Source organism: Humulus lupulus, chromosome 2 (genome assembly GCF_963169125.1).
Source record: "Humulus lupulus chromosome 2, drHumLupu1.1, whole genome shotgun sequence".
NCBI lineage: Eukaryota > Viridiplantae > Streptophyta > Magnoliopsida > Rosales > Cannabaceae > Humulus > Humulus lupulus.
This window is the reverse complement of record NC_084794.1, coordinates 233241272-233249588: the sequence shown is the minus strand read 5'-3', so window position 1 is coordinate 233249588 and position 8317 is coordinate 233241272. Positions and strand designations below refer to the sequence as shown.

Sequence of the window (8317 nt, the reverse complement as noted above, 5' to 3'; positions counted from 1 at the left end):
GCGTCAAGTTCATGTACCCCAGCTACCTTTCTAACCCCAGATGACCTCTCATCAGACCACTGATGATTGTTTGTGGCCATGTCCTATAACAATTCATAAGCTTCATTGGCACTCTTACTCATGAATGTCCCACCAGCTGCAACATCTATAATTGTTCTTGTTGTACCACACAACCCACTGTAAAAATTGTGGACTAACATCCACTGTTCTATACCATGATGGGGACATTTTCTCGATAGCTCCTTGAACCATTCCCAAGAGTCATGCAAAGATTCACCATCCAGGTGATAAAAACTATTAATCTCCCCGCTCAATTTAGCAACTTTTGATGGAGGAAAGAACTTGACAAGGAATTTCTTAGCCAAATCTTCCTAAGTATTTATATGAAATTGGATTGAAGGGAGTTCAACCAACTCTTAGCTCTTTCCCTCATTGAAAATGGTAATAGCCTCAACCTGATTGCATCTTCGCTCACCCCATTCTACTTAAAGGTATCACACAACTCCAAGAAATTCGCCAAGTGCATATGGGGGTCTTCAGAAGGCAAACCACCAAATTGGACAGTGGACTGCACCATTTGCAAGATCACCGGCTTAATCTCAAAATTATTGGCCTCCATAGTTGGCGGTCTTATACAGTTTTGTACTCCTGTAACAGTGGGCAGTACATAGTCTCTCAGCCTCCTTGCAGCAGGATGTTGTGCCTGACCTTGAACAACCTCGAGAACCTCATTATTCCCATCATTTTGTGCCATCTCCACAGTCTGATGACCCAACCTCTTGTTTCTTCTCTTTTGTTTGCAAACCTTCTCAATCTTAGGATTAACAGGAACAAGATTATTTGCTCCTCTTCTGCTACGCATATAACCAAACTACCTGAAATTGACAAAGAAACGCAACTGAAAAAGGTTAGAAACAAGACAAAGAACAACCAAATTAGAAATAAAATTAATTAGAGTGATATTGATAGTTTTCAGTCCCCGGCAACGGCGCCAAAAACATGTTGCAAAATTTATTGCTACGCAAGTGCACGTATCGCAAGTTAGTAATAATTTTGGTAAAACCAAGTATCGTCCTCAAGGACTGAATTACCAATTACCAATCAATTATTTTTTTATTTCTATCTGGTCAATTAAACTTTGATTTTTGTAACAAAGTAAAATAAATATAAATTGCAGGAACAATATTCAAAAGCTCAATAAAGAAAATAAGTAGGAGAAAACCTTGAATTTAAATAATGATAGAATAATTAGTACAGTTAATCTCATCTACTATCCTCCCTATTAATCCCTAATACAAGTTACCAATTTCTTCTTCTTTCTTCCTATTTCAATTAACGAGTTGACAAAAGCAGCTTATAATCATGTTGTGAATTATCAACTCAACTAAGTGAAGATTTCCTATATTTATATGGTAAATTTAATCACAAAGACAACATTAATCAAAACAACTCAAAAGAGAGTTACACAATTAATATAGATACTCTCGTTCCAAATTAAAATTGCGTCCTAAACAACCAAAGCAAATTCAAATCGCACTTCTCAGATTTTGATTCAAAAACATAAAGGTAATGACTATAGATGGCCAATCAATAATCAATCAACAAGCACAGATTGCAAGGAATTGAAAAGAAGATGAAGAAGGAATGATAATTGCATTAGTTCATAATATGGATTCAAGCGATTCAATTAACAGCCCTAAACAGAAAATTAGTTCATATCTGTCATTCTAAACACAAAGAAATTCAAGAACAAACATAAGAAATAGATGAATGACAAACAATTGAGGAAGCCTCCAAAGGTGTTCTCCAAGATTTTTAGCCACCCAAAAACTGTCCGCCTCTTTCTTTTCGAAACTAGGTTTATAACCTAATTTTTTTTCTTTCTGAAGGATTTGGGCCGCCGCCCAGCTATTCTAGAGTCGTGGCCTGTGTCCTAAAAGCTGAATTTTTTGTTGAGGCGGGTCGCGGCGAAACTGTCCACCTGCAACGGCCCGTGTCTTGATTTCCCTGGAAATTTGCTCTTCCAAGTTGTAGCCCTCCAAAACCATGTCGCGGTCCGTGTCTTGACTCTAAAACATTGCTACTGTGAAGAGGCTGGCCGCAACTCCCAATTGCTCAAACCACGACCCTTAATGAATTCTTCAATTTTTGCAATTTTAAACCTAAAAAATCACCAATGCCTTCAAATCATGCTGGAATCCATCCTTGATTGAAAACAACACCGAAACTTGGGTTTTTCTTCTCTTTTTGAACCAATTTCCTCCAAGTATTCAAATCTTCCTTTTTATTCGCTAAAACTAAAAAAAAAAAAAAAGCGTAAAACTGCACTAAATGAAATAATTACAACATAAAAAAACTACCTAAAACACCACCTAACCGTGACATAAACTAGACTCAACAATGACCAAAATAACTTTGGTGTTAGCTTTGAGGTTAAGTGAATGTGAGGGAAAAATGGTCATTTGACCAATAATTAGACAAAACTTGGCTAACTGCTGAATCACTTTCACTTTTACGTTCTAGAGCCATTTCTTCATATTTGTTCTAAACTCTTCTACAACACTAAGTACCATTCCAAGGATTCCCAAGGCTAGATTAATTTGAATTTTTGAGGATCCCATGGGGGAATTGAGCTTCAAGGAGGGATTCGCAGCTACAAGCATCTCCATTAATCAATGGATTTTCAAATTTAGAGAGGTAAGCTATGATTTTGATGTTCTTCACTTTCTTCTTTGATGTTCTTGAGGGATTTGGGGTTTTTGTTTAAATTTCTCAAATTTTAGGATCTTACGTTGTGTAGATGGTTATGATGGTGTTGGGGATATACTTGTGAATTGTTTTACAGTTTGAATTAAAATTTTAAACCATAAATTTGGGGGGGGGGGGGGGGGGAATGGGTTCTTGGAACCCTAAAATTCAATTTGGTGTCAATAAGTTGCAATTGAAGGTGCACTTGGGTTTTAAAGGTTGTATGTCAACTGCATAACTATTTTGTGGCTTAAATTCTATGCTTGGAATTTGTTGGCATTGATTTGAGTTAGGTTATGGAGCTAGGAAGTCGCATAAAATTTTCAAGTTTTGCTCTCTATGTAGAGTCGGTCGACCGACCTATGCTAACAACTTGGTTTTGAGCTGGTTTTCAATGAGTTTTGATGGGTACCCTTGGGGGATCGTAAGCTAAGGCCCCCATGATATAATTAGACACATGTTTAAAGTGTGTTTGGGGCCTAATGAGGTCTATAGAATAGTTGTGATAAGTTGTGGTTTATGGGAGACTAAACATACCTTATATTGTTGAGAATAGGGTTTCTGAGAGGAACATGAGAAAATCGCACTCAGGGTCATCCTGATATTCGCACCAGACTGAGGTAAGATGTAGTGCACCAAATATATTTTTTTACTTTATTAAAATTTTTGGTGTTTTATTTTATTTAAGTGTTAAGTGTGGTGAATTTTTTTATTTAAATGTTGTTTATTTTATTTAGTTGTTGTTTGTTTTATTTAATTGTTTGTTATTTTATTTAATTTTTAGAATTGTTTGGTATAATATTTTTGAATTTAAATTTGTTAATTGTTTGTTTGATTATTTATTTTTAATATGTGAATAATTTTGTAACTTGTTTATTTTACTATTAGTGTTACATTTTAAATAAGTGTGACAATTGATGTGATTAAAATAGATTTTTTTTATATATATTTTAAGTGTGTGCCGAAATGTGTGTGTGTGTATATGTGAATGTGTTTTATTTTTCTTTTATTAATTTATTTAGTTATTGTTCCCATTATAAAAAAGGAAATGGTAGTATGAATCTAGACCTAATCTGAGTCTTGAGCATTTTTCCTTTTAATTATGAAAAGAAAAGAAAATAGAAAAGAAAAGAAATACAAGTTGTCATCTTGTAGGAAAAGATGACAAGGTTGATTTTTGATTTGGTTCACATTAGGATAAGGGTTTAGGTGAGGTGTAAGGAGAGGAAATGATGAGATTTAGCTTAAATTATGGGATAGGAATTTGGCTTTTCACACTTGAGTCCTTTTCTTAAGGTTAGGTCACTAGAGGCTATAAATAGGAGAGTATGGAAGCCTTCGCATTCTTTTGCTTTGGGCTGCCGAAATTAGAGAGAAGGAGAGAGAGAGAGAGAGTCGTGAAAGAGAGAGAAGGAGGAGAAGAAAGGAAGAAGAAGGAGGAGGTCTTAGGTATGGTTTTTCTTATGGTTCCTTGTTATTTTTTTTTGAGATTAAGGTTTATCTTCCCCATCATCTTAAGAATTTTCTTCTATGTTCTTCTTCTTCATGGGTTTCAAAATCCCTAGGGTATTCAAGGGTGATTATCACTTGGGTGTTGATCAAGTTGTGTTCTTGATTTTATAATCAAGAGAGGTATTGAATCTCTACCCCTAATGTTATGGTGTTCTCTTGAGTTATTATATTTGTAGATATTTTTCAATATGTTGATGCATGGGAGATTGATCTAGGCATGGGTAGGGGTTTATGGTGTTGGTTTGATTTTTTGTTGTATGTTCATAATATGTGTAATGAGATGATTATTTAAATATGATGTTGATGATATTCTATGATTTTATGTATGTATGTTTCGGCCTATGTGGTTTGGGCATATTGGGTTGTTTTATTTTGTGTCACATTTACATGTTAGAAACATGCTAGGTTTCATGTGTATATAGATGAGGCTTTTGTGTAAATTATTGTTGGGTATCTTAGGTGTTCTGGCCTAGGGGTGATGTTCAAGCATAATTGTTTTTCTTATATGTTTTAAATCAATTGTGAATCTAGAAACATGATAGGGTGTATATGAGATTTTGTATTTTAATATTATGGTATGCATGAAAAATAATAGGAACATGTTAGGTTTAATATAAAAGCGTATATGAGGATTTGTGTTATGTTATTCATGCATGTTGTATTATTATTTTGTTTGGTTGCATGCATGAACTCATTAGAAAAAGAATAAGGTTTTATAAGGTTGTATATGAATATGTGTTAGTTATGTTCTTTGAATTATTCCTATAATAAGAGCATGTTAGGATTTGTGAATTATTGTATAAATGAAACATGAATGATCTTGTATGAATTTTATGAGGCATGAGGTAAAAGATAAAATTCATGGTGATTTATACTTGCTGATTTTGTGATTAAAATGTGAAAAGATTGATGAAATAAGGATATGTATGCATAAGAATGACTCTAATGATATGTGGTGTTTGTGAAAATAAAATGGTGCTCTAATTCACAATTAAAATGATGTTTTTGCACAAATAATTACCTACAGATTTTTTGTTATTTTTTTGAGAAAATATGAGTTTTAAAAACAAGGATGGTGATTTTAATGATAAATTTGATTGCTGGAATTTTTTATTAAAAATGTAAAGTGTGTTTCAATAAAAGGAATTTGATTGGTATTTTGATATAAATTAATATCCTAAAGAATGGTAAAATTTAAAAGTGATATTTTTAATATAATATGAGTGGTTATTTTACAAGTTATGATTTTCTTTAATTGGATTAAGAAAAATGTTGGATTTAATTCACTTGTGATTTTTAAAGTAATGGCTGAAAGTTTAGTTTAAAAAGTTTTAAATAGTTATTAAATTTTCACATATGAATATGTGTTACATAAAAATTAAGTATTAAAAATAATTCACACAAAATATATTTTTCCCACACTGAAAATTATTATTTTTCTCACATCAAATTATATAATTCTATTAACTTAAATTAAATTGTTATTTTCTAAGGAGACATGATAATCATATGTATTTTTCTTTTTAAAATAATTTCCAATGCCTTTGCATTTCTTTGTAATTAAAAAATAATAAATGGGTCTTTTATATATTTTTAATGGCTAAATAAAATTGTTTTTATGAGATAAAAAGAATGTCTTGGGAGATTTAATCAACCTAGTAATTTTAAGAAGATAAACAATGGTAAACAAAACATACAACGAGTCTATTATTTATAAAACGATAGAAGTAAGACGCATGAAATTATCATTTTAAACGCCACATTTACGCAACGTTCCCACGTATGCATGTTACATGCAAATTCACTTTTACGTCCAAAATAATGTCTATTATGAAACCATGTAGTTTTTATAGAAAGATCATGCATGCAATATAGGTAGAATGAGCATTATTCTTTTTATGACCTTATGTGTAATTAAGAATATGTGTATGTTGTGTGTAACTCCTACCAAAATAGTGATTATATGAAGCTAAGGAATGTCGTTTTGATTATGATATAGGCTCGTTGAGAAGTTGTGGTTTTACTTAGCTTGGACCTGAGGTAAGGAAGTTGGATAGAATTTATGAATGTTATATTATGAATGGTAAGACTGTTGTGTGAATGAAATGTTATGAATTATGAATGCCATAATGTAATGATATGTTGGCTTGTATGAATATTGTTTGATATGAATGGATGTTTGCATGATGAACGCGACACATCAAAATGGGTTGCTAAGGATAAAGAAGACGTAACCCGAGTTACTAAGGATATGAAGACGTAACTCCATGGGCGGACGCGCCGAGGTTATTCAAGGACCAGAGACTCTTGTTTACCTCAAAGGGTGGCATGGACAAGTTAGTGGGCCATGTTCACAAGGAGTTGTTCATGATTATGTTATGATGTTTGGTGATGTTTATGATTATGTTATGATGTTTGGTGATGTTTATGATTTTGTTATGATGTTATGATGTTTATGATATGATGGTGACATTATGTTTATGTTTATGATATTGATGCCAATTTTAGGATGATGCTATGATGTATAAAGATGAATGATAATGTTTGTAAATTGTTGTATCTTACTTGCTTGTTGTTTGTACTTCCTTACTGGGCTTTTAGCTCACCCCCTTACTTTCCCTTCCAGGTAGCAAATAGGTTTCTCTGTGGCACACGTGGTGATGTGGGAAGTTCTATCATCCTGGTGTTTATGGCGTGGGGCATCCTATGGACGAGAAACGATCAACTTTAAACGCCATTTTTAATAAGGTTATGTTTAATGGGATTTTCTTAAAAATTGTCAGTGGGACTTAAACTTTTGTTTGTTTAGAACTTTGCATAAAACTGATATTTTCTTTTTAAACTTTTGGGCCCAATTTGCATGTTTTAAGCAAGACCCCATTGAAACCTTTATAATAAGTGGCTTTCTATTATAAACCATTGAAAATGTGAATGTTTTATTAAGTACTAGTTAAGGGAGTTTTACATAAGAAAACTAGCACATGCACATAGAGTTGGGCATTGGCGCTAGTATCTGAACGCGATTATAACCATGCATTGTATTGGTGTTAGGGTTGTGTACCCTTGTTTTATAATTGAATCTGTTGCATTTGGTTGCTAGTATTTATGTGTCATTGATCGGCATGGGCCATATTTGGCAACAAGCATGTAGAATGCAAGTCGTGATGGTGGGGAAACCAACGGGTGTTGTACGCACTCGCTCGGCACAGTCCGTGTATATGATTTACATGCTGAAATTAATTATTTATTATCTGTAAAGCATTATGTTTGCTGTTTATGTTTTATTGTATATTTGTTATGCCATGATGGTTTTTTTGCTGGGCCATGGCTCACAAGTGCTCTAAGGTGTAGGTAAGGGTTAGGGAATGGTCGACCAGGCATGAGTCAGAGGACTTTGGAGCGACGCATACATGTTCGGCCTGCTCGGCCACCACTGTTGAGACATTTTGAGGGACTTAGGATATGAGTCCAATTTTTTCTCTTAAGCAAACTATTTTGTATATTTGTTTATAATTATACTTTGTTTAAACTCTTTTTGGGTTCCCTTGTAAACATTTAAGGTTTTAATGAAAAAGTTCCTACCTTTATTTAACCAAAATTTTGAATAGCTAACATTTATTTAACTTTAATTGCATTTCTTAGTTCAAATGATTCGCTTGACGAGTGAAAAACTATTTTAAACACACAATGTAACCATCCTGGATTAGTAGGGCGTTACACATGCTATATTGTGTCAAATTTGCCAAATTTGACACACATTTTCCATCCCCATTGGAGTCTCATTTTATCAAGATGTGTTTAAAAAAATGGCAATACACCATTTTTATAGCTCTCCATTAGAGATTGTCTAAGCAGAGACAATGATCTGCCATTGAAGTCGCCTCGAAGCTCGCCGTTGCCATGGCAAGGGAAGAAAAAATGTCTTATAAAAAATTTAGAAAGAAATAAGGCCCCATTTGGCTTAGCTTATTTTAAGCTACTTTTGGTTTCTAAGATTAAAAAAAAACACTTTTTAGAGTGTTTTGAGTAAAAAATAAAAGTGCCTATTAATTAAAAA

The 8317-nt window shown here is 33.2% G+C and overlaps 1 non-coding gene across 1 annotated transcript; it reads left to right on the top strand.

Moving 5' to 3' along the window:
- Positions 1-210: 210 nt before the first annotated feature.
- On the top strand, positions 211-317 carry LOC133820600 (small nucleolar RNA R71). The gene has a single exon (XR_009887006.1). It is a non-coding gene; the product is annotated as a small nucleolar RNA R71 (small nucleolar RNA).
- Positions 318-8317: the final 8000 nt, after the last annotated feature.